Raw genomic sequence first — 26,979 nt, 5'->3', positions numbered from 1 at the left:
TGTTTTAAATAAAGAGAGTTTATTGAGGGAAGTATTAGAAGGGTTAAGACAGCAAACCAAAGAGGAGTGCTTGAGTGGCTCAATCAGTTAAGCCTGGAACAATTGATTTTGGCTCAGGTCATGATCTCACAGTTCCTGGGACTGAGCCCCAGGTCGGGGCTGGGATTCTCTTTCTCCCTCTTTGTCTGCCCCCACCTCTTCTCTCTAAATTAAAAAAATTTAATAAAATAAAATAAAATAAAGAAGTCAAAATATATACATATATATGTGTGTGTGTATATGTACACATATATAATATATATATACATATTTTAAAAACAAAAGATAGCAAACAAGAGAAATAGAGCATTCAACAACTCAGAGAAGACAGACATTACCACCTCTGGGCCAAAAGGTGGAAGAGGAAGAAACTGTTCTTGAAGCCCCTAAAAAACAGGAATCATGGAAGAGAGGCAAGTAGTGAGTGCTTTTATTGCAGTGATACAGTGCTAGAGAAGCAGTTCCAGGTAGACAGGGACCAGGGAGAAGGAACTACCCCAATCTTTCTCTGATTTTCCTCCAGTGATGTCACTGCCTCCGTTTGATCACACTTGACTGGAAGCCAGCCAGAAAGCTTGAGGGACACAGTCTCTAAAAGGTCAGCCTCCTGGAGCCCAGAGCTGTGCAAAGATGTCAGAGAAAATATCTGGTTTGGGGGTGAAGGCAGACAGAAAGTCAAGGATTTCTGGTTAAAATTGACAGAAATACAAGTGCGCACATGAACGCACACACACACACGACTATATTCAATTATCCTTGGAAATAAAGTAATCCCAAGTTACAAATTATGAAGAAAAACTGTTAACATTTCATATTGCCATACTTTTCTAATCTGATAGGCAAAAAATGGAATTTCATAGTAATGCACATTTTGTAATAAGTTTGGCCAACCGTACTTAATTCTTTCTCTGTGACATGTTTACTGGTTTACTTTGCCACATTTTTAAGGGTTGTTGATATTCTGTTACTTATAAAAACATCTTATAACTAACTAAACTCTTTTTTAGTTACGTTGGAAAGACTCCATCCTGCCACCTACCTTAAGCACTAATTATTACTATGCTCTTGCATATTCTTTCAGAAATATTCTATCCATATACAACCACATGTATATATAACTTTTTCATATAAGGATGCATGTCCTTTAATATACAGGAAAACTTAGCTTAGAAACTCTTCAGTATTTTTTCATTTACAGTACAATTTGAGGGGTTCTTTCCTTATCAATACATACCTAATTCATTTTTTTAAAAGCAGATAACATTGCCATGTATGTATATAAAATTTCGTTAAAAGAGCTCTTGCCATTAATTATTTCTGGTCTGATATTACAAATAATGCTACACATTGTATGTGTGTGTGTGTGTATATATGTATACATATATTTTTAAATTATGTCAGCATATATGCAGGAAATTATTGAGTTGAAAGATATACACAATTTAAGTCTTGATGGTTATTATCAGAGTAGTTAATTCAAAGCAAAAGTGTCAATTTACATTCTAATAACAGTAAGGGAATACTGTTGTGTTAATCGAACACTAACTTTTGTGAACATAATAGAGAAAAAATAGAATGTCATTGCAGTGTTACTTTGCATGTCTTTGATTCTGAGTAAAGTTGGGCATATTGTGATTTTCATAAGACATTTGAATTTTTTCTTCCATATTTGCTGTATTTATATGTTTTTGTGTGCAGGTATGTGCATTTATATAAGATCTACCTTATTGGTTTTATTTACATGTTTTATATTTCATAATTTTTGTTCACTAGATCTTCTCTGGTATGAGAAAGTTAGATCAAAGGAACAGAACAGAGAACAAAAAAAGCCAATACATATTGGGATTTAGCAAAGAGGTAAATGCGGCATTTCACTTCAATAGCAAAAAGATGGATTTTTAAAGTTTATTTATTTATTTTGAGAGACAGAGAGCATGCAGAGCAGAAAGAGAAGAAGAGAGAGAGAATCTCAAGCAGGCTCTGCATAGAGCCCAGTGTGGGGCTTAAACTTATGAACCGTGAGATCATGACCTGAGCTGAAATCAAGAGCTGTATGCTTAACTGACGAAGACACCCGGGTGCTCCTGGATTTCTTTTTGTCTCTTAAAAGTCTTTAGAATTACTGCCTGCCATGAAAACAAATAAAGCAGGGCCCCAATATCATTCTTTTTACCAGAATACTTTTAGAGAGATCAAAGTAGAAGATGTGAAAATTAATCTTATAAGAAATAGAAAAAAGAGTACATTTATTCATTATATTAGAGTGAGGAGAGTGAGGTATGACTTTCTTCATGAGACATACATCCCAGAAACTAAGGAAAGTATTACTGAAGTTACATATGCCATAATTATTAAATATTATTTTATGTTTTTTAAATTTCTTTTTGAGAGACAGAGAGAGCACGAGCAGGGGAGGAGCAGAGAGAGAGGGAGACACAGAACCTGAAGCAGGCTCCAGGTTCTGAGCTGTCAGCACAGAGCCCGACGCAGGGCCCGAACCCAAGAACTGTGAGATCATGACCTGAGCCAAAGCTGGACACTTAACCGACTGAGCCACCCAGGCGCCCCAATAATTATTAAATGTTAATGCAGAAAAAAATATAAGAAAGTAAAAAATAGGAAATTATGAATTAATGATAAGACATTGTTTCTAGAAGCTTTTCTACACATTAACTCCATAACCCAATAAAATATGGGTACGTTATACAAAAAGGAAATGTTACCCATTTAAAAATGACTAAATATCAACAAAATGCAATTTATATATATAATATTTTATAAATATATGCAGTTATATATATTTATATAAATAAATGCAACTTAATATATAACACATACTACACATATATAATATAAAATTTATTGCCAAATTAGCTAACATACAGTGCATACAGTGTGCTCTTGGTTTCAGGGGTAGATTCTGAAGATTCATCACTTACATAACAAGACCTATTACTCATCCCAACACGTACCTTCCTCAATGCCCATCACTTATTTTCCCCATTCCCCTTCCCCACTGCCTCCATCAACCCTCAGCTTATTCTCTGTATTTAAGAGTCTTTTATGGTTTGCCTCTCTCTCTGTTTGAAACTATTTTCTCTGCTTCCTTTTCCTCATGGTCTTCTGTTAAGTTTTCTCAAGTTCCACATATGAGTGAAAACATGATATCTGTCTTTCTCTGATTTATTTCACTTAGCATAATACCCTCCAGTTCTATCCACATTGTTGCAAGTGGCAGGATTTCATTCCTTCTCTTTGCCAAGTAGTATTCCATTGTATATATAAACCACATTTTCTTTATCTATTCATCAGTTGATGGACATTTGGTCTCTGTCCATAATTTGGCTATTGTTGAAAGTGTTGCTATAAACATTGCAGCACATGTGCCCCTATGAATCAGCACTCCTGTATCTTTTGGATAAATTCCTAGTAGTGCTACTGCTGGGTTGTAGGTTAGTTCTATTTTTAATTTTTTGAGGAATCTTCACACTGTTTTCCAGAGCAGCTGTAACATTCACACCAACAGTGCAAGAAGGTTCCCATTTCTCCACATCCTTGCCAACATCTGTAGTTTCCTAAGTTGTTAATTTTAACAAATCTGACTTGTATGAAGTGCTATCTCAGTGTGGTTTTGATTTGTATTTCCCTGATGATGAGTGATGTTGAGCATCTTTTCATGTGTCTGTGGCCATCTGAATGTCTTCTTTGGAAAACTGTCTATTCATGTCTTCTGCCTATTTCTTCACTGGATTATTTGTTTTTCGGGTGTTGAGTTTGATAAGTTCTTTATAGTTTTTGGATACTAGCCCTTTATCAATATGTCATTTGCAAATATCTTCTCCCATTCTATTGGTTGCCTTGTAGTTTTGTTGATGGTTTCCTTTGCAGTGCAGAAGCTTTTTATCTTGATGAGGTCCCAGTAGTTCATTTTTGCCTTTATTTCCTTTGCCTTCGGAGATCTTTGTATTTTGCCAGTATTACCATGATATGCCATGGAGAAGATCTATTCTTGTTAAATCTAAAGGGAGTTTCTGGGCCTCCTGGATTTGGATATCCATTTCCATCCCCAGATTAGGGAACTCCTCAGCTGTAATTTGTTCAAGGAAATCTTCTGCCTCTTTCTCTGTCTTCTTCTGGAACTCCTATGATATGGATATTATTACGTTTCATTGAATCACTTAGTTCTCTAATTCTCCCCTCACAGTCTAGTATTTTCTTATATCTCTTTTTTTTTTTTTTTTGGTTTCATCATTTTCTCTAAGTTTATCTTCTATTTCACTTAATCTCCCTTCTGCCTCCTCCATCCTTGGTGTCACTGCATTTAGTTTCTTTTGCACCTCAGTAACAGTATTTCTTAATTCATCATGACTATTTCTTAGTATCTTGATCTCTGTAGCAATAGATTTTCTGCTGTCTTCTAGGCTTTTTTTCCCAAGCCCAGCTATTTAACCTTATGACTATTATTCTAAATTCTCGCTCAGTTATATTGTTTATATCTGTTTTGTGCAATTCTCTAGCTGTGATTTCTGCCTGGAATTTGTTTTGAGGAGAATTCTTCCATTTCATCATATTGACTAGTTTTCTGTCCCTTATGTGTTTTAATACCTTGTTATGAGCCCAACACCTGCGAGCACTACTGTACTAAAAAGGGAATCATAATGCTGTCCAGGGTCTGGGCCTTCAGGAGGCGTTTTTTTCTAGTGTGTTTCATGCTCTCTGTTGCTGAGACGCTAGTTGCTTCATCTTCCTCCTCATAGTGGTGGTTTAGACCTTCCTCCAGGTGTTCTTTGATTTGTTCATCAAAGTATCCCTGGAAATATTTTTAAAAATAAAAGGCTGGAGAAAGGGTTGGTGGTGGAAGAGGCTTTATCCCATACAAAGAGAGAAATGACAGGGAAAATGTGAAAAAGGGAAAGAAAAAAAAAGTCCAGGCAGAGAATCAGAGAAACTATACGGTTTAATGAAGAGGTGGGGGGGGGGGAGGGGGAGTGAGAGACAGAGACTGAGACAGAGACAGAGACAGAGAAAAGGAAATACAGATGAGGTGTAAAAAGAATACATTAAAAATATCTGCTTAACCAAATCAACAACTAGAATAACCCAACCAGAGAAGGAAAGAAATAAGAGGAAGGAAAGAAAGAAAAAAATGAATTTTATATACATGAAATAAGAATTGACCAAGAATCAAATCAGAGAATACAAAACCGCTGGACAAATGTCTGCCAGTGCCTTGGAACCCGTGGTGGGGCTGGTCTGGAGAAGGGCTCTGTGGTCGCTTCAGTGTCAATCCAGCTGTGTTAGATACTCAGTTACCTGACACAGAGGGGCGTGATTTGGCGCAGGGGGATCCTGCTTCCACTGCTGCGTGCCCATTGACCATTCCCTGAAAACCCCACCTTGTTGGTGATGGGGAGAAAAATGGCAACACCCCAGTCTCTCCTCCTTGGACCAGGTGTTCCAAACTACTCTGTTCAGGCCATCCTCACAGTGCCACACAGGTGTTAGTGGGCAGGCTCTGTTCCATTCTGGTCTCCCATACCTCCCAGATGCTCCTTTGGGATTCAGACCAATGTCTTAAAGGATCTCACTCTTTGGGCCCAGTTTCCAGGGAAGTGCCAAGACCCAGCCAACAACTAAGGGCCTCTGGCTCCTCAGTGTGGAGTGCGCTCCAGCAGGCCACTATGTCCTGGGCCACCAGCTCCTGTGCCTCCCTGGCACTCAGCTGGGATTCAAACCCAAAGTGTTAAAGGAATCCACTCCATGCACCCTGGTTCCGGGGTACTGTCACTCCACCAGCCAGCTGACAAAGGGCCTCTGATGGCTGGAGGGAGAGAGGTGGTAAAGTGGGGAGACTTCTGGGTCTTTTGTCCTTGGAATGGTTATTTGCCTTCTTCCCACAGCACTCAAGAGAGAGGATTGCTCTCTGACAGTGCCTAGGAGCTAGCTACTGAGTCCGGGGCTGGCTTCCATCCTCCCCAGGTGCTCAAACAGGGCGGAGAAAGCCTGCAGTTACAAACTGGTTCTTTCTTCATTTTATCCATTCCTGGCTTCATAGTTTTTCTCGTGTCCTAATACAATCCTACAGTTGTGCAGCCTCTCTTTCTCTTCCTTTTGTCTCTCCGCAGAAGGGGATCCCTCCCCTCTCTGCCTATGCCACCTGTTTTATCTCTCCCAGTTCACAATCACACACCTGTGGCCTGCCACCTTGTCCTTGTGAGCCCCTGAAGATGCTTCTGTCACTCTATAGCCTGAATTCCTGGAATGCCAAGTCTTCTGGCCACAATACTGTTGTGTTTGAGGGATGAGGGAACTTCAGGTCTCCCTACTTCTCCACCACGTTGACCAACAAAATGCTATTTAAAACAAAAATTCAATGGGCGCCTGGGTGGCTCAGTCAGTTGTGTGTCTGACTTAGGCTCAGGTCATGATCTCACCATTTGTGGGTTCAAGCTCCGAGTCAGGCTCTGTGCTGACCACTAGCTCAGAGTCTGGAGCCTGCTTCAGATTTTGTATCTCCTTTTCTCTCTGCTTCTCCCCTGTTAACTCTCTGTCTCTCAAAAATAGATAAATGTAAAAGAAAAATAAGAAAAAAAATGATACCATTTTTACCTTCCAGGTTGACAAAAATGAAAATAATGAATTTTAACCCAACATTATCACACACTGAAAGCAACATAAATTGGCTCCATCTCTTTGGAGAATAATTTGGTTACAAAAAATTTAAAAGATATATTTTTTGGTTTAGAAATCTTAATATTTGGAATTTATTCTTATATGTACATGTCCCCAAAAGTATATGCACTCATATTAACAATGCTGTCTGGTGGCTTTTGTTGAGTGAGAAAAGGAAAGCATTGGTCAATATGTAAGAAATGTTCCTACCTGTATTGACATTTGGGACCTGGGACACAGACTAGAAAGAAAATTTCTTTTTATTGCACACATGTTCAGTTGTTACCATTTCGATTTGTTATTTAATTATTGATTTATTCTTTTAAAATTTATTTATTTTGAGATGGAGATAGTGCAAATGGGGGAGGGGCAGAGAGAAGGCGAGAGGGAGGATCCCAAGCAGGCTCCCGCTGCCAGCCCAAAGCCCAGTGAGGGCTCAAACTCACGAAACTGTGAGATGGTGACCTGAGCTGAAACCAAGAGCTCAACTGGTTTGAGCTTAACTGACTGAGCCACCCAGGCGCACCCTGAACTTGTTATTTAATTTATAGTAATGCAATAAATAATAGGATTTTTACTACCCAATATCCTGGCATTTTCACCAGACTCAGGTGGACAGGTTATCCAGGACTATTGACATTTTAACCTACACTATATCACCCTTCTCAGAGATTTATACCCAGCAGGGCCAATGGGGAGAAAGAAGCAGTCTTTGGCCCTAAATCTCAAAGCCTGTAATTGTTTTAAGCTGGGATCTCTGGAGCTTGACGTGTCACTTCCTCTATTTCATTTAAATTCTCCTCTCTCATTCACCTCCTCAACCTAAAGCAGGTTTTCAATATTATCACATTCTAATTTTGTGGCAGGAAGAGGGAGAAGATATGCAAAGAAAGATAAAATGTGGGCTCCAGGTCTGTTGAGAGAGTCAAGTTAGTGAATTGTAGAGGCCACTGAGAGAGAAATTCAAGTGGAACTTGCATTGAATCCCCAGATTAACTTCACTCATTGGCTCGCACAGTCTGTACAGTGTTTGATATTTGATAAATGGATTTCTGCTTTAGGAGAAATGAGTAGACTGTGAGAATGGAATCTTAAAATATGTCTTTTCTCCTATAAACTACAAAGTGAACAACTCTTATGTCCACATTGCAAATTTAGTCCTATATTTAGAGACCCAGACTTTATTTGTAACTCAACTAAAACTCTTAATTTGGGTATCCCATCATTATCTAAAAATTAACTTGTCCCAAATTGAATTATAATTTTCCCCTAAACCTGTTCCTCTTACTGTGATAATCCCTGTTCCGAGGAAGGGCCCACCAATACCCTAGGCCCTTAAGGTAAAAGTCCCATGATGTTTCCCCCTGCATTGAGCCACACACCTTAGACAACTCTAGTATCACACATATGCATATGCAGGCACGCACACACACACTTACTAACACAACAGGGAAGTTATGGGCACCTCTGTCATTCAGGATCTGGCGTCCAGACTGGCACAAGGTGAAATACTAATATCTTTTCTCTCGATTAGTACCCTCAGGTTCCACGAACATGTTTCTCGTATCTCATGCTGTATATTCTTGAAACAGAAAGAAGTTACTTCTCCATATGGAGAAGGGGATGGGGACTGTGTGACTACTGACTTCAGACAGGAAACTTGCTGTGAAGCATGAGGAAGGTTTAGTGGCAGGTGTGTCTAGGTAAATAGAGAAATTAATGAACTTGACAAATGCTTCTTCAGATAGCAGGAACACAACAGATTCTTGCAATAATTATCAGTTCTCATTAGTGCCAAGCATCCATTTTCTTGTTCTCTTGGTGCCCCAACTTGCATTTCCAAGGTATTCAAGAATGAGTAGCATAGTAGTAACTGCTCACTGGAGACTGTACAACATTTAGCAACATTAACAATTCATACTGATTTTAAACTTGTGGATGTAAAGGTCTAGAGAAAACATGCATAAAGATTGATATCAATTATTTACACTGGCAACCAGATGGATTATAAATGCAAGAGTTATATTTTAAATTATGATATTCAGTATAATTTGCATTTTGCATCTTAATTTAATATATAACTTGGTTTGCTTTGGAAGAAAAATCCTTCCTAAAATTAGAGAAAGTAATTTTTAAGGTTTATTTAAATTAATGATTTTATAAAAAATATATTAAATATTATATATATTTTTAGTATAACTGCATTTTAGTTTTTAATTTTTTAGCCATTGCTTTTATAAAAAAACTTGCTAAACACACAGATATATGCAATAACAATTCAATTTAGCTATCTTTGATATTTTGCCAGCATGGTTATATGAAAATCATAGATTAACATTATAGTTAAAAAAAAACATTTTAGTTAACCTGTCAGTATAGAATTATATTTTTCAAGATAGAATAGAACATGTTTTACTTAATGAGTTGTTAACTTTATTTATACCTTTTAAATATTCCTGGTATGTTGGCCTGCGCTGACTCACACACTGGGACCTTGAAACGTGAGGGGCCAGATTACTCTTTCCAATCCTCTCCCATTCCCTTGCCTCTCATAGCCAACCCTTCACCACTGTGTCCAGCTAGTACTGCTCCTAAGTGCTTCTTGAATCTTTCCCTTCTCAGATGTTTCTTCTTCCATGTTCTCATGGATTTAACCTGGAGAAACAAATCCTCTGATCTGTTTCTTTTGTCTCATTGTCCTCAAATCCATTTTTCACAATACAGAGAGTGGTTTTTCTACATATCAAGCAAATGATGTAACTGCCTTGCTTTAAATACTTAAATACTTTCTTTTTTAAATATTTATTTATTTTTGGGAGAGCACAAGTTGGAGAGGTGCAGAGAGAGGGGCCAGAGGGTTTGAAACATGCTCTGCAGTGACAGACAGGCTGACAGCAAAGAGCGTGGTATGGGGCTCGAATTCACAAACCATGAGATCATGACCTGTGTCAAAGTCAGACACTCAAAGGACTGAGCTTCCCAGGCTCCCCTAAGTAACATACCCTGAGTTCATGTTAAATGAGATAAGTCAGAGAAGACAAATATTGCATGATCTCACTTACATGTGGAATCTAAAAAAGTTGAACTCACAAAAACAGAATGAGATAATGGTTATCACTGGCTAGGGAGTAGGGGAATGAGGGAGAAGTTGTTTAAGCACACACATCTGTAGGGTGCCTGGATGGCTCAGGGGTTGAGCATCAGAGTTTGGCTTAACCAGTTCAGGTCATGATCTCATGGCTTGAGGGTTCAAGCCCCACATCAGGCTCTCCACTGTCAGCCTGGAGCCTGCTTTGGATCACCCGACCTCCTCTCTGCCCCTCCCCTGCTTGCACTCTCTCTTCTCTCTCTGAAAAATAAAAAATAAACACTTAAAAAACATTAAAGGCATAAACTTGCAATTAGTAGATAAATATGGTCCAGGGGTCTAATACAAGTGATAGTAGACAATATTGTATGATAAACTTCAAAGCTAAGAGATTACATCTTAATTGTTTTCACCACAAAAAAGAAATAATAATTATGTGACTGGATAGAGGCATCATGCTATGGTGGTGAGAAGGTTATAGTCAACACACTGTACCTTTTAAACTTATAATTTCATATATCAATTATATATCAATAAAATAAAAAATTTTAAATTAATAAAATAAAGTTGGTAAACATTTAGAAAAGAAATATGGTGATTATTAGGAATCAGTGCAGATAAACATAAGGAAAAAGTATGTGAGTATGTGAAACTAAGCCACTTTCTGCTGCGGTAGGTGTGGTGGTTGTAGAGGTGGTGGTTGATAGAATTATGACTGAAAATATCCCCGTCACTGTAAGTATTGAGTCAGATTTTCAATACAATCATAGAATCTCAAAGATGAAAAAAAAACATAAATGCATAATCAGCCCCCAAATGGCTTTTATGAATAAAATCTGAACTTGTTATCATGACAGTCAAGGACGCTGCATAACTTCTGTGTTTAATCATCTGTCAGGAGCGGCCAGGTGGCTGAGTTGGTTAAGCATCCAACTCTTGATTTCCATTCAGGTCATGAACCCAGGGTTGTGGGGTCAGGCTCTGTGCTGAGGATGGAGCCTGTCAAGAATCTCACTTTGTCTCCTTCTGCCCCTTCCCCTACTCTCTATCCCAAAACAGACAAACAAAACAAGAACCAAACCAAAAACAAACAAACAAAACACACACCTGTCATTTTCCATATATTTTATTCTTGGTCACACTACATTTTTGTAATAGGTTTTATTTTTTAGAACAGTTTTAGTTTCACAGCAATATTAAGTGGAAAGCACAGACAGTTCCCATATACTCCCTGACCTCACACAGGCATCACCTCCCTAGCTATCCACACCAGAGTGGTACGTTTGTCACCCTCAACAAGCCTACACTGACACATCATTATCACCCAAAGCCCATAGTTGAATGTTCGTGCTTCGTGTTGCACATTCTCTGGGTTTCACAAGTGTAGAATGTGTCGACCATTGTCTTTTATACTGAATAGTTTCCCTGCCCAAGAAATCCTCTGTGCTCTGCCTATTCAGCACCACTCACTCTTCCCTAATCACCAGCCACCACTGATCTTTCTACTGTCTCCATTTTTCTGCCTTTCTAGAGTATCATACAGTTAAAGCATTTTCAGATTGGCTCTTTTCACTTAATAACATGCATTTAAGATTGTTCCACGTGTTTTCATGGCTCAATAGCTTATTTCTTTTTTGGCACTGAATAATAGTCCACTTCATGGATGCATCATAGATTTTTGTGTCCATTCACTTAATGAAGGACATGCATTTTGGATACTCTCTGTGACAGTTATGATGAAAGGTGCTGTTAATATCTATGTGCAAGTATTTTTGTAAATATGTTTTCAACTCATTTAGGTAAGTACCAAAGCAGGCTGACTGCTGGATCATATTGTAAGAATATGTTTAGTGTGAGGCCCCATCCTAGGCCACCTAGAGTTTTAAAATCCCAGACTTGACCACACTGAGTCTCTAACAATTTGTCTTTTGCCATTTAGGTTTCTCCTCCAGTATCTTGTGATTCTCTGTGCCTTTCTGTTTATCTCTGTAACTCCAAGGGCAGTGATTTTGCTCTGTGACCTCACTTTTCTGATGCACCTAAGAGTTGTGAATTTTTAGTTTGTTCACCTTTTTACTTGTTTTTAGGACAGAGTAGCGACTTCCAAGCTCCTTAGATGCCAGACCAGAAACTTCCAAATGTGTTGTTAATGTTGGTAATTTGTATCCTAATGTCTCACTTACCTCAATGCCTTTACACAAGTCGCCTCATTTGGCTGGGTTTCTGTGCACTGGCTACCAACCATCTACACGAATCTATACTGTGTGACAAGTATTTATTTTTGTTCTTTTCACTTGAAGATGGAAGCTATATATCCAGTGTCTAACAAGAAAAAGAACACCTACCCAAATCAGCTTAAACTAAAAAGCAAATGTGTTGCTCATTAATAAGCATGTGGTAGTTCTTGATTTAGGCTTGGTTGGAACCAAAGGTTCAAGTGTTAGGAAGAAGCTACTGTCTTTTTATTCTTAGACAGTATCCACATCCTAATAAAGATGGGAGCTCTGGATTTGGTGTTTCTTTATACCACACAAGTATCATGACCCCTTTTCAACCCCTTATCAATCCCTTGAAAAGTTCTGGAGTTCTCACTGTTCCTAACAGGAAGGACTATTCTTACAAGTGACCCTGGATTATGCTCTTTCTCCTGTAGGCAGGAATCTCACATACAGGAAAGGAGAATTTGACCAAAGTAAGGAATGTGAACAAGATATAAAGGTCAAAGGTAAATTCTGTGGTTTGTAACTGTGTAGAGTCACCAAAAATGTTCATAATCATGAATTTTGACAATCAGAGAAGACAACTGAAATTATCCCTAAACTTATATTTTCTTATTTATCTTTTTACACATATAGTTCAAATTTACTTAATCTCATACCTAGTTTGAGCTTTCCACAATGATCCCTAACAAATATGTATCCATTAACAGTTAAGAAAATGGAATGAAAACTAATAATAGCTGTGCCTTGCAACAATTTTGTTTCCTTTTCCCCCAAATTATCTTTAATATGATTCTGATGCTATTTTTACAATTAAATGTTTTTGAAAGGAAGAGAATTCTGGCCCCAAAGAGAGTAACTTTAAAACATATTAAAGGTTGTTTCTATTACTATAGAAACAAGCATACCACCTGCTATTTAAAGAAACACTAACTTCTGCAACTGTATCTGACTTGAATGTGAATTAATAACCTTTCCACTATGTGTGATAACTAGATAAGAACTATCTGTCCAACTGTATTTGGAAAAGTTTAGACCATTTTTGACAGCACCAGATAATAAATACAACAACACCCTGAAGGAGTGTTGTAGATAAGATTATTTTCTGTAACACAGAAAAACAAAAACAAAGGGAGAATGCCTGGTCTGCCTTGCTTACCTATCAAATCAGGAAAAGACTGAAAGAGGGAGGGGATCTCATCGCCAGCTGTGTCTGCAGTCCTCTGCTTGCTCAGAATTCCTTGACTCATCCACTCACGAAATATTTATGGACTGACTGCCTACCAGCAGGTGCCGTACGAGATACTGCACTTCTTTGCATTCTTTGCAATTGCCTTCCAATTATTTCTTCTGTGCTAAGAATAGAACCATTATAATTCTTGCTACATGATTCTTTTCTTTATGCATCTCTTGTGTTTATGATTTATTTTTAAAATTTGGGCAACATGCATAATCATATGCAGATGATGACAACATCCGCAGAAAACTTAAAAGTTGACTCGACATTTAAGACAGGTTATACACTATGAAATTTACAAAAATAAAACTGGTAGCATATAGAAGTAGCTTTAATAGGAAACACATTTTGATTTGTGACAAAATTCTAAAATGTAATCATTATATCATGATTGCAAAAATCATCAAAGTACCAAAGCAGGGAAATTCTTGAAAGAAAAAGCAAAAACAGCCAAATAAAATTTAAAAGCCTCCATCTTTTTAATGATGAAAGAAGAGTCAAGTAAAACAAGATTGAATTTCTATGTATAATGTTGGATTTTTTTTAAATGTTAATACTATATTTTGTAAAGTCATTGCTGAAAGGGGACCCTTATATATTGCTATGGATATATTTTTTGTGAAGCAATTTAGCACATGAATTGTGAAATTTAATATATTTACATCTTTTAATTCAAAAATTTTACTTTCAAGGAAAAATTCCAAGGAGATCACAAGGGGTGGGAGAAAAGATTTCTGTACAGAATTCTCATGGTAGCTTTACTTATAACAGTGATAAGAGACAAAACATCTTAAAATGTAGCTATGAGAGAAGAGTAAATTACTTTATGATAAACATATTAATAAAATGAAAAGTTACATTTCCTTTAAACTTATTTATAAGCGATTATTATTCCCACAATTTTCACACACAACCTTGTGATTAAAATCCGAAACGAAGGTATACTAGAACTATAGATGTAGCTTTGAAAAAAAATACCAAAATGCCATTACCATTAATGAAAAGACTGTTGTTGATGGTTAATTCCTTCTTTTTTTTTTTTTTAACAGTGTATTGTTTTATCAAGGGGTGTCGGAAGGCAAGACACAATCGCAAGAAACAAAATCAATTAAAGGAAGTACAGATACAGGAAGCAATAATGTTTAAGTAGTAATAAACAAAATGGATAACAGCAGTCATTTTAAGAAGACTTGATTCGTGGAGGATCAACTTTAATTTTTGCTACAAAAAACACCTATATGAAGTAGAAACAGGTTTCAGTAATTTTGGTAGAGAATATGTTCTAGAAAGTAGAGGTAACTGGAGGTAAAATCCTGGCAGTGATTTAATAGATAGTCCCAGATGATTAGGCTGAGGCCAACCCAGAATGAAGATAAGAGCCCTGTCTGTGGGGAATTTTGGATGATACCTAGAGCATTATTACTGTGCGTAAACCAAATTAAATTGTTTTCACAAGTGTTGTAAAGTTCCATATGGGAAAAGGTATTTTATACATGCACTTCAATTTCACAGCAAGAGTGGCATAAAATACCTAAACACAGAAGAGAGCATTCGGTGCAAGATATCTAACTCCTTGCTATAACAATGCATATAATTCAAAATTATTACACTACCAGTACGTCTAGGGTTTTCTGCAGCCCCAAGGTGATAGCACGGGAAGCGCGGCCCCCAGTGCTGTTACGTAGAAAGCAGCCACCACCTTCTTCTGTGTGCATTCTCCTATTACTTTATTTCCTTCTTTTTTATTAATCAACTCTGCCGTAGTTGCTGCTGCTTAGCAAAACTGGTAAAAACAAAATTGTAATTATTGAACACAGTGCTCTGGCAATCAAGGTGTTTAACACCTCAGTCTTCTGGCGCAAAGAAAGCACTGTGTGACATTTAGAACTCTGATTTACAAACAGAGTTGACACAGATTTTTCCTGGCTTGAAGACTTCCATGACTTTCTTGGTCAGGTCATCATAGGAGGTCTGACTTTAGCTCGTTTCAAAGGTTAACATAAGAAAATTCTGGTTATGGAGTGATGTGAATAGTCTAATAAGTTCCATCCAGTTTCATTCCATTCATCGAATACCCACAAGGATTAAACAAAGTGACATCATGACAGAACCCGGTGTCAGGTCATGAATTCCACTCTCAGGAGTGACATCCTTTGCAGTAGCACATTCTTTCATATAGAACTGGTCCATAACTGCTGGGTCAAGCTCACTCATCAGAATTACCAGGGTTTGATCAGGCTGACCTATTAGCTAAGTCTGGGAAATCCAAAGTATACATGCGCCAACAGTCAGAATTTATGCATCCCCACACAATATGCTGCTCCATTTGGGAAAATTGCATTAAGAAACTCTGTTACGTTTTTGACATTCCAGTGTGGGTACCCTTGGTGGGAAAGCTTCATGAAATCCTCACGAGAATAAAAGCAGCTTTGAACTGAGTGAAACCCACGTTAATCCCTAGCAAATTTCAACAGGGAGCCAGAGCTTTCAGCAAGAGGATGGTACCACGCCTCCAAAATGAAACGTCTCTTGCAGACAAACAGGCTACTCTGAACACTGCACATCCTTCAAAAGTGTCTCCCACTCGGATCTTGGGATGGTGTGAAGATCCCCAGATCCTGGATTTGTGTCAGGCTGCTGCCTGTAGAACCAAACCTCCAGCAGCTTCTCTGTCCCTTCCAGAAAAATATGCAGCTTCCATCATTGTGAGACTGCAAACAAACACAGAAAAGCAACTAAATTAAATCTCTTCTCCCGCCGCTGCCACCGCTGCTGCAAGACTGTTCCAGCTGTGTTACTCAAGTTCAGGTTCCCTGCTATGATTTTATGTTAACTTTAAAAAAAAAGGATTAACAAAAAAAAATTCCCAGCTCTTTTTGTTTGTTTGCTTGTTTCTGTGAATGAAAGTTGAATGTGAATCTGTTGGAAATAGAGGCAGATGCCAGTTCAGTGTCTTGTAGCCAGCCCACTGCCTCCCGGTGAGGGAGTGCAGAGTGAGGGCTGGCTGATATCGCCAGCCACAGTGTGGAAGTCGATAGTTAATTCCTTTTTTTCTTTTTATTTGTTTAATGTTTATTTTTGAGAGACAGAGAGTGAGTGAGTAAGGGACAGAGAGAGAGAGGGAGACACAGAATGTGTGGTGGGCTCCAGGCTCTGAGCTAGCTGTCAGCACAGAGCCCGATGCAGGGTTTGAACCCACAAACTGTGAGATCATGACCTGAGCTGAAGCTGGCGGCTTACCTGACTGAGCCACCCAGGTGCCCAATAATTAATTCCTTCTTTATGTGTTCCTGAGTACTCCAAGTTTTCCTTATAATTATATATTTGTTTTTAAAAATAAAATTCAATAAATCCTGTTTATGTATGTATGTATGTATGTATGTATGTATTTTTAATTTTAATTCCAGTATAGTTAACAGTGTTATCTTAGTTTCAGGTGTACAATGTAGTGATTCAACAGTTCTGTACATCACTACTCAGTGCTCATTATGGTAAGTGTACTCTTTAATCTCCATCACCTCTCACCCATCCCCCTGCTTGCCCTTGAATTTTTATTTTAAACAGCACCCTCAGTTAAAGTCCTTTTTTCAACAACAACATTTTTTACTTGAACCATACTTCAGAATATATGGTTCTAAATGATATATAGAAAACATTCCATCCCCCCCAAAATAGAATACATATTTTCTTCAAGTACATACATAAGAATCCCCAGAAAAAGAAATGTTACAAATATTACAAATTTAAGAAGATTGAAATCAGACCGAGTGTATTTTCCAACCACCCTGGTACAAAATTAAAGATCAACAATAAAATAAAGCTGGAAAATAAAGTTTATTTTTAAAAGTAACTTGTGGCCTCTGGTCCAGGGCTGCTGACTAAAATCAAATATTTTTTTTTCTCTTACATCAAGATCCTCATAAAGGGATAATAAAGAGAAAAAAGTAAAAATGAGTGAGACAGAGGCTTTTGGTAGACAGAACATTTATCAAAAATGAAGAAACAGAGTAGAGCCATTTAGAATTTAAGGAGAAGGGCCCTGATGCGGAGGAGGTTGACCTTCCAGATATAACATCTTTGTATTAATTTTTTAAATTCCCCCTGAAATAGTCCCCATTTACTCCCACCTCTATGCAATGTAAAACCACACGATGTGGTATGATGAGGAGCGAGAAGTTTCTCTCCAATGAAACAGAAGTGGCGCTCTGTGGGCAAATTGGAAGAGTGAGTATTTGCCTCAAAAGCAAAATTGTTCAAATTCCACTACTTGGAAAAATTCCAGTTTCCTGCTTAATTATTCAAAATGAACTCGGCAGTTGACAGCTACCACCCATACACACAATCCTGCCATTCTTAATATAAAGTGATATTCAAGCATTGCCACAAATTGAAGAAAAATCTATAGCAAGCCAAAGACTGGGATAAACAAATAGAAAAAATTACCAGAGTTGAAATATCAGTTATTGGAAAATTTAATAGAACATTTTTAAAAAAGAATGTTAATCCTAATGTACAGAGGTTTGAAAGGGTTTGCAGTTTCCAAAATGAGAACAGGATAATATAAAAAAAGGTATCACTAAATATTCTCCTGTTATACACAAACTTCCATAGACAATGACTGAAATGGATTAATCAAGAAAAATCAAATTAAATGTGAACATACAAAAAGAACAACTAGAAAGACAATTAGAAAACTGTAAAATGGTTCTTTTATTCATTCATTCTGTATTTTCTTCATGTTTGTTTTTGAGAGAGAGATAGAATGCAAGTGGGGGAGGTACAGAGAAAGAGGAAGACAGAATCTGAAACAGGCTCCAGTCAGCACAAAGCCTGATGCAGGGCTCAAACCCACCAACCACAAGATAATAACCTGAAACTAACCGACTGAGCCAGCCAGGTGCCCCTGTAAAATGGTTCTAATGAAAGACTGTGAAAGAAAGAGTTAGTCTCAAAGACCACTGTTTTGGCTCTAAGCCTTTCTATGCTGCTTGAGTTTTCAAAACCATGTACTTCTTTTACTTTGTTGCAAAATTTAAGTGTTAAAAATAGCAGAAAAAATGTACTTCAAAACATTCCTTCTCAAAATAAGATTTCCAAAGAAACGTCAGATTTTAAAATTCACCCTTGCTCTATCACTTTAATTCTGAGTAGGGAAAACAGAAACAAACTCCTCTCTGAAGTATTCACAATGATTTATTTTGTTGTTGTCATTGAGATTCTATGGTCAAATGTGTACTCTTCGTGAGTTAAATACTGAGAGAAAACTTCAGGATTTCTGTGGTGTAGGTAAGCTCTATCTGTGAATGAAATTCTTCAAACATTTTGCTAAATATCTCTTATGCCATAGTTAAAGTACTGCTAACAAAAATTAAATCTTGCTTTAAAAATATTGCTTTTCAATGAATTATCCTCTGTCTTTTCTACTCAGGACTTATATCAGAGCCATGTGTTCATACTATAAGGCATCAGTGATTTTCTAATACAAGCTGACTTCCCGAGCTTTTAAACTAATAATACTCCACAGCTCAGTGCCAGGATTCCCTGCTGAGATCAGGTTCTTGGACAGCCAGGATTCTTCAACCAATTTAGACTACAAAACCGCTTTGGACAATTTGGTCCAGCTTTGAACTGCCTAGAGGACAGGCACTACAACATGTCTTTCCCAACTCAAGTTGGCATAGAGCTTGGTAGATACAAGTATATGAAAGGAAATACGTTCACTACAGCATTTGGGTCAAAGGGAATAATAAAGTCTCAAAAACAAATCAACTAAAGCACAAGTCTGAAGGCTTCTCTGATATTGGGATCCCAACAGAGTGCCCACCTAGCAAAAAAGCTCAGTGGAGAAGGTCAAAGGAAATGATGGATTAAATGACCACATCAAAACTGAAAATTCACCTGTCAAAAATATCCTGAACAAATTTAAAAGACAAACAAGAAAACACTTGCAGCATATATGACTGAAAAGAACTGGTGTTTTACTATATGAAGAAGTCATACAGTTTAATAAGATGAGAATGTCACCAAAAAAAACAGATAAAGGAAAATAGTGAACAGTTCATATACACACATCCATACATCATATAACACGATCTCATTAAAAAACATCAGATACTATTAATAATCAAAGAAATGAAAATTAATATAAAAATTACTTGGCATTTTTTTCACCTCTCAGTTTTCTTTTTTGTTTCAAAGATTTTTTTTTAAGTTTATTTATTTATTTTGAGAAACTTAGAGAGCTCAAGTGGGGGAGGGGCATAGAAAGAGGGAGAGAGAATCTCAGGCAGGTCGGACGTGGGACATCATTGTGACATCATGACCTGAGCTGAAATCCAGAGTCAGATGCTTAACAGACTGAGCTACCCAGGTGCTCCTTAAATACATATATATATTTTTTTATTTTTAAATAATCTCTACACCCAATGTGGGGCTTGAACTTACAACCCCGAGATCAAGAGTCTCAGGCTCTACTGACCTAACTAGCGAGGCGTCCTTCACCTGAACTCCATATAATGCTAAAACTGATATGTACAACTGGTAGAAGCTGGCAAGATTTTTCTAAACATATGTATTTTGATAATATATATCAAAGCTTAAAAATGGCATATCTAGTTAATTTCTCTTGTAAGACTCCACTTAAAAATTGGGGTGCCAGGGCGACGGGGTGTCTCAGCTAAGCATTCGACTTTGGCTTAGGTCATGATCTCATGGTTCATGAGTTCAAACCCCTTGTTGAGTTCTGTGCTGACAGCTCAGAGTCTGGGGCTTTGATTGGTTTCTGTGTCTTCCTCACTCTCTTCCCCTCCCCAACTCATGCTCTGTCTGTCTCTCAAAAAATATTTTAATTTTTAATAAAAAAATTTAGGGTGCCTCAGTGGCTCAGTTGGTTACGTGTCTATATCCTGATTTTGGCCCAGGTCAGGATCTCATGTTTCATGATTTCAAGCCCCACATTGGGCTCTGCTGTCAGAGGATTTGGGGGATTGCTTGGGATTCTCTCTCTCTCTCTCTCTCTCTCTAAAAATAAATACACATAAAAAAATGACTCTATTTAAAAATACCTAAAGTGAAGACTCAAAATTTGCATATGAGGCTGCTTAATATAGTATCATTTCTAATACCAGAACAAAGGAAGAATTTATATGTCTAACAAGAGAAATGACTTAAGTAGATTCGGGATAGGTGACTCTCACATCATGCAAATTTTCCAAGAATAAAAAAAAATGCATCTAGCTAATAAATGTTCTACTTCATTGAATGGTTAAGAATATCAAATAAATAGGGCTGCCTGGGTGGCTAAGTCAGTAAAGTGGCTGACTTTGGCCCAGGTCGTGTTCTCTTGGTCCATGAGTTCAAGCCCCCATGGGGCTCTGTGCTGACAGCTCAGGGCCTGGAGTCTGCTTTGGATCCTGTGTCTCCCTCTCTCTGCCCCTCCCCAGGTTGAACGCTGCCTCTCTCTCAAAAATAAATAAACATTAGAAAAAACATTTCTAAAAATCAAATACAGTGCCTGGACATTATGATAATAAACATTAACCAGTATAACTTAATAATTATTAAATAATAATATGAAAAGCTTATTCACTAACAAACTTGCAACTGAAATTTTTATCACCTTCTACCGCTAACTAGATATATCAAATGGCAGAGAGGTAAATAGTGGAAAGAATAAAGGCTTTGAAATCAAATAAATGGGAATAATACAAAGATTACATGTTTTGAGGGGAAATTTAAAGACATAATGCATTTAAAGTGCATTTATGAGGACCAAAACATTGTAGTACCCAAATAAAAGGCACATTGTCACTATTAACTACTATTATTATCAACAAATATACAACAAATGAATATACTAAATATCTTTTGGTGGCAAATTTCAAAAAAGAAAATATAAAAATAGAAATAATAAGAAAATGAACATTCATGCATGTAATTCTAAGTTTTAATAGTTTTCAGCAAATGGCCATTCTTGTTTCATTTATGCATCCACCTTCAACACATGTGCTGGATTACTTTGAAGAAAATTTCAGGCAGTATTTTATTCACAAATGTCTCTGGGATAGCTCGAAAATATGAGCATTCTTTTATTTTTAACATAACGCAAATATTATCATCACATCTTAAAAAAATTCTTCAAAATCATCACATGTCCAGTAAGCGTTCAAGTTCCTTCCCTAACGTCTCCTATATTTTTTGTTTCTTTGACTCCAGATCTGAGGAAGGTCCACACATTACAATACTTGTGTCTCAAGTTTTATATGTGAGTTCTCATCCATCCCTTTTTCTTTCTTTGCCATTTGCAGAGGAAACAAGATATTTGTCTAAGAGTTTTCCAGCCTCAATTTTACTTACCGCAGCCCCACGGTGTTGCCCAAAATGTTCCTGTCTCTTTATTTCCTGTTAATTGATCATTAAATTTATATCTAACTTTGATCTTCTTTTTTGGCAAGACTCGTTCATAGGTGGTTATTGTACTTTCACCAGTAAGGATATCTGTCTGATTTCCTCTTTTTTGTGTGATGTAAGTAGCACTAATTATCATTGCTTAGATCTGTTCTTTGATTTGAATGGCAATATTCTAATTCTCATTTTTTTTCCTACCTAAAATAATATGAAAAGAAACGTCTCACCATTTGTTTATCCTTTGTCAGAATTCATCTGGAAAAGGCAGGATGAATGCTAGCATCTCTTCTTTACATATTCCAATATTTGCAATAATAAGATGGTTTCTGAATATTCTTTGAAGGGAGCAACTGATTAGTGTTCTGCTGATCCTCACAGAAATATACTTACGCGACCACATAGATCATCCAGCACAAGCCTGCTGGTGGCCCCTCACTGGAGGTCTGTTTGCCAGGTCTGCTCCCAGCCAAACAATGCCCCTTCTCCCAAGGTCTAGTTCCCGTTCTGTTGATTGCTTCTTTATGCTACCAAGATCTAATAATTGCAAGTTTTTCCCTTTGTTTCCCTGGTCATAGGTGGTTGTTACTTCTTATAGTTACTACCTATATGATACTTCAATGGTTACATTTTCCTCTAGTTCTATGATTTCATTTTTTACATATTTAAATCTCAGAACAATTTGGAATCACTCCTATGAACAGTGCCGGAAATGGAGTCAGTTTTATCTGTATCTCCTGTGGTTTAACTAGCTAGTCCAACAGTACTTATTGAAAAGCCCAGGTTTTCTTGGATATTGTTTGTTCTTCTAAATGTATTGTGTGATCCACATGTCAAGCTCCAGACAAAAGCATTTAATACATGATAAAGGCAGTATTTAAGTCGGTGAGGAACAAATTCTTGCTGGAGTGAAGAAGTGTTGCTGTTGTGACACTCAGAGGAAGCGAGGCAAAACAGAAAGGCTAAGCATCCTTTATTTTCTCTTCCAAGATCCAGTCTTGCACTAGTGCCCCCCAAAGGCAGAGACTTATTGAAGCCAGGGCAGGAACGGAAACGTGGTTAGTAGAGAGACCTAGACTGCAAATCTAGTCAATGATACATGTGTGGGTTTTGAAACGGAGCCACAAGAGTTTAACAGCTGGCTTTTACAGTCTTCTGCTCCTTATAAAAGAGGTGCCACTAATAGCATTGTGCCTACACCTCTTTATAGATTTGCTGGTGCATTTTGAGATAGATACCTAGAGATGAGATCGATGGGTCAAGGGATAAATGTAGATAACTGCCAAATTCTCCTCCATGGAGATTTATCATTTTGTAGTCCCAACAGCTAAGTTTGACAACGCCAGTTTTCCTTCAGTCTCATCATCATATAGTTAACACTTTGGGATTTTTTGCCAATCTGGTTGGTGAGAAACAGTATTTTAGCTTTTTAATTAGCACATTTCTCTTCTTCTGGAGAGTTGTGAATATTTTCCTGTATTAATGAACTATTTGCATTTCTTTTTCTGCGAACTACCTGTTCATATCTGTACATTGCCCATTTGTATCTTACCTCTCTCCCTTCAGAAGGCTTTTATATATTAGAGGTAATAACTCTTGGAACTGATGTAATTTTAAAACCCTTTTTCCTATTGGTCACTGTGTTTCTTACTTTGGTTTTTGGATATTTTGCAATGGAAAATTGTTTCTTAATATGGTTAAATGTGATATATCAGTATTTTTTTCACACTGCATCTAGATTTTGACTCCCATTTAGAAAATATTCCTCTCGTTATAAATCCCAGGTTTCCTTCTTGCTTTATAGTTTCATTTTTTGTACTAAAACGCTAAACCAGTTAGAATTTATCTTGTCTATAGTTTAGAAATAGATACAGTTTTGTCTATTTTCTTTATGATTAACTAGTTATCCCAACACTACATATTAAGTGTTCATTTTCTCCCCACTGTTTAAATGCTGCCTTTATCATATACTAAATTTCCATATGCAATAAGATCGATTTATGGCTTACCTATTCTATTCTATTGGCCTGGCTTCCATTTGTACACATAGCATAGTGGTTCAGAAATGGAAACTCTGGAAAATGTTTTAATAACTAAGAGAGTTAGTCACTACTTCTGGAATCCAAGTCCTGATTATTATTTGCTCTGTTAAATGAATTTTATAATTAACTTGCCAAGCTCCAAAGAAAACTAGCTTGTTAATATTTTTTTGGAAAAACTTTAATGTTATAAAACATTGCAGGGATGAGTGAATTCTATATGACATTGTCTCTCTGTCCAAGAATATGGTATGTGCTTTCATTTGTTTATACACACATACACATTTGTTGGACATAGTTTATATACAGGTATGCTATGTTTTTTCTTTTGTAAATGGAATTGTCTCATTCATAGCATCTTTTTAAATATTGATTTTATGATTTTATAATCTGATATCACCTTGGAATTCTCTTGTTTAATTTTTCCATCAATTTTTTTGTTTTCCACATATATAATTCTATCAACTGCGAATAGAATTCTTACTTTCTAATTCGTTCACCTTTGTGTTTGACTACTTTTATAAGCTAATAGTTCTAATAAAAATGTTAAATAGTAATAGAAAGACAAAATATATTTGCCTTATGTCTGACATTAATTAGAAAGCTTCAACTATTTTCCTTTTAGGTAAGATGCCAACTTTAGGACTATGGTTGTGTGTGTGTATGTGTGTGCACGTGCACACACGTGCATGCACATGCATGTGCAAATCAAATTTTTGTCTTTAAGGATAATAAATTTCAAATACTGTTAAATATCTGAACACAAGCATATGATTTATCTCTAGCTCTATTAATACAATAAGTTATATAAAAGGGTTTGTTAATATTTAACTATCATTGCATATTCCATTCCTAGAATAAATCCACATGATCATGTATTAAATGTTGACAAGATTGGATTGTAATTTTATTTTTGGTACGATCTTTTATGTTTAGGGTTAATAATTCACTCATTTCATTCCTGATATGGATTTGTAATTTTCTTTCTTTTCTCTGTTCTAGAATAGTTTAAGTGGAATGGGGATTCTTCAGAGTAAAATTCTCATCTAGACCCATTCAAGGTATTTTATTATTATTATTGGAGTAATCTCTTACTTTCCCTATTTATTTCATGATAATCCATCTCTTTAGACTATCTTTTAGCATGAAAGGATAAATTTTTGTTTTGATAAATTCTATTTTGCTATAAAATTACTCATCATATCTAGATTTTCAAGTATATTTGCATAGAGGTATGCAGACTAATGATATATTTTTTAAAATGTTTTTAAATGTTTATTTATTTTTGAGAGAAAGAGAGAGTGTGAGTGGGGAAGGAACAGAAAGAGAGGGAGACACAGAATCTGAAGCAGGCTCCGGCTCTGAGCAGTCAGTGCAGAGTCCGACACGGGGCTTGAACTCATGAACCATGAGATCACGACCTGAGCCAAAGTCGGATGCTTAACCAACTGAGCCACGTAGAAGCCCCATGATATATTTTCCATATTTATAATACTTCTAAATTTCTATATTCATGTTTTCTCCCCACGCTTTAAAAAAGTTAATATGGTTGACTCCTAGTTTTTATTGTAATCATTTCAAATAAATGAGTTCAAGATGGGGTTAATTTATTATTTTTCATAATGTTTTGTTATATATTTCAGTTGTGGGGTTGGTTTAGTTCTTATGCTTTCTTTGATTTATAGTTTTTCATAAAGTTCTTTTACTAAGCAGTTAGATGTTTAATCCACTTTTCATTTTTATTGTTATAAGTATTTTATCTTCAAATTTTCCTCTAGTACATAATTTAGCTGTGTTTCATCAATTCTGATAAGTTGTGTTCTCATAAATCTTTATTCCCAAGAATACCTGAAAATTTGGTTCCCTCTTTGCCTCCAAGAGTTGTGGGATAGCTAATTTTATGTGTCTACTTGATTGGGCCAGAAAGTGCCCAAATATTTGGTCAATCATTATTCTTGGCGTGTCTCTAAGGATGTTTAGGATGAGATTAACACTTGAATTGGTAGACTAAGTAAGGCAGTTGCCCTCCCTAGTGTGGTGGGCCTCACCCAGTCAGCTGAAGGCCTCAAAAGAATTGGAAAGCTAATCCTTTGCAAATAAAAAGGGAATTCTTCTCTATGGTTGTTCGATCTGGGGTATTATTCTTTTCTGGCTTTTGAATTAAGACTGAAACATCTGCTTTTCTTGGATCTTGAGACTTCAGACTTCCAGATCAGACTTAGACTGAAATTACACATTAGCTCTCTTGGGTTTCCAGATTGGGTTTTCAAATCTTGAGACTTGTGAGCCTCCTTAAATACCAACTTATTCTTTGTAATATATATCTCTGCTGAGAGAGACAGAGAGAGAGAGTAAAGAAGGAAGGGAGGGAGGGAGGAAGAAAGAGAGACACATAGATATAGATACATAAAAATAATGCATGGGTTATAATTTTCTGGATAATCTGAATACAAGTTATTTACAGATTTATTTTTAAAATCCCAGGTGGAAGGTGCTGTTTTATAACTTTGAAATGCTCTGGATTTAATTGCAATATGGTTATGCTATTTATGTTATTCAATCACATACACACACACAAACCTTACTATTTCTATAACCATCCTAGTTTGGAGGGGAGAAAGAACTTGTTTTGGCTTGAGAATGTGTATTTATCCTTCCTGTTATTAATGTTTCCCATCTGTCCTTATGTCTCTTGCGGCTACTGTTTTATGGAAGTTGTTGCTCTGGGGTGAAAGTCACTGCCCTGGACTGTTTACTTACACTGAACTACTAAATCAGAGGGAAATAAACTTCTCTTTACTTGAGATTGCATTTTAGATCTCTTTCTTTAGTTTACCTTACTGTATCTAACTAATCACAGAAAAATTTACCAAGTTTGTGGCTCTGAAGAGAGACTGGCTCAGTGACAGGAAGCTTTACAAAATAGTTCTACTTAATGCAGATAAAATGTGGCACACATTTGGGAGTAATTCATAAAAGATACTATTATTTTGCTACTCTCGTCCCTACAACTACTTAAAATTCTAATAATTATATTCCACAAACTAACTGATTACCTTGTGACCAGAGATTTATAACACAAGCCAATAAGTTATTAATTTTGAATGAATAAATAGTATAAAACATTTATCTTGTTTCATTTGGGCTGCTGAGACAGAATACTATAAAGGAGTGGCTATTTCTCACAGTTCTGGAGGCCAGAAGGTTCAAGATCAGGATGCCAGCAGATTCGGTATCTAGTGAGAGCCCACATCTTGGTAACAGGTGGCCATTTTCTTGTTG

General features: G+C 36.7%; 1 pseudogene; it reads right to left on the bottom strand.

Annotated features, from left to right (window-relative positions):
• Nucleotides 1–652: 652 nt before the first annotated feature.
• Nucleotides 653–21,800, bottom strand: LOC115302097 (annotated as a pseudogene).
• Nucleotides 21,801–26,979: the final 5,179 nt, after the last annotated feature.

The sequence above is a fragment of the Suricata suricatta genome, chromosome 1, assembly GCF_006229205.1.
Source record: "Suricata suricatta isolate VVHF042 chromosome 1, meerkat_22Aug2017_6uvM2_HiC, whole genome shotgun sequence".
NCBI lineage: Eukaryota > Metazoa > Chordata > Mammalia > Carnivora > Herpestidae > Suricata > Suricata suricatta.
This window is presented reverse-complemented; position numbering and strand designations above follow the sequence as displayed.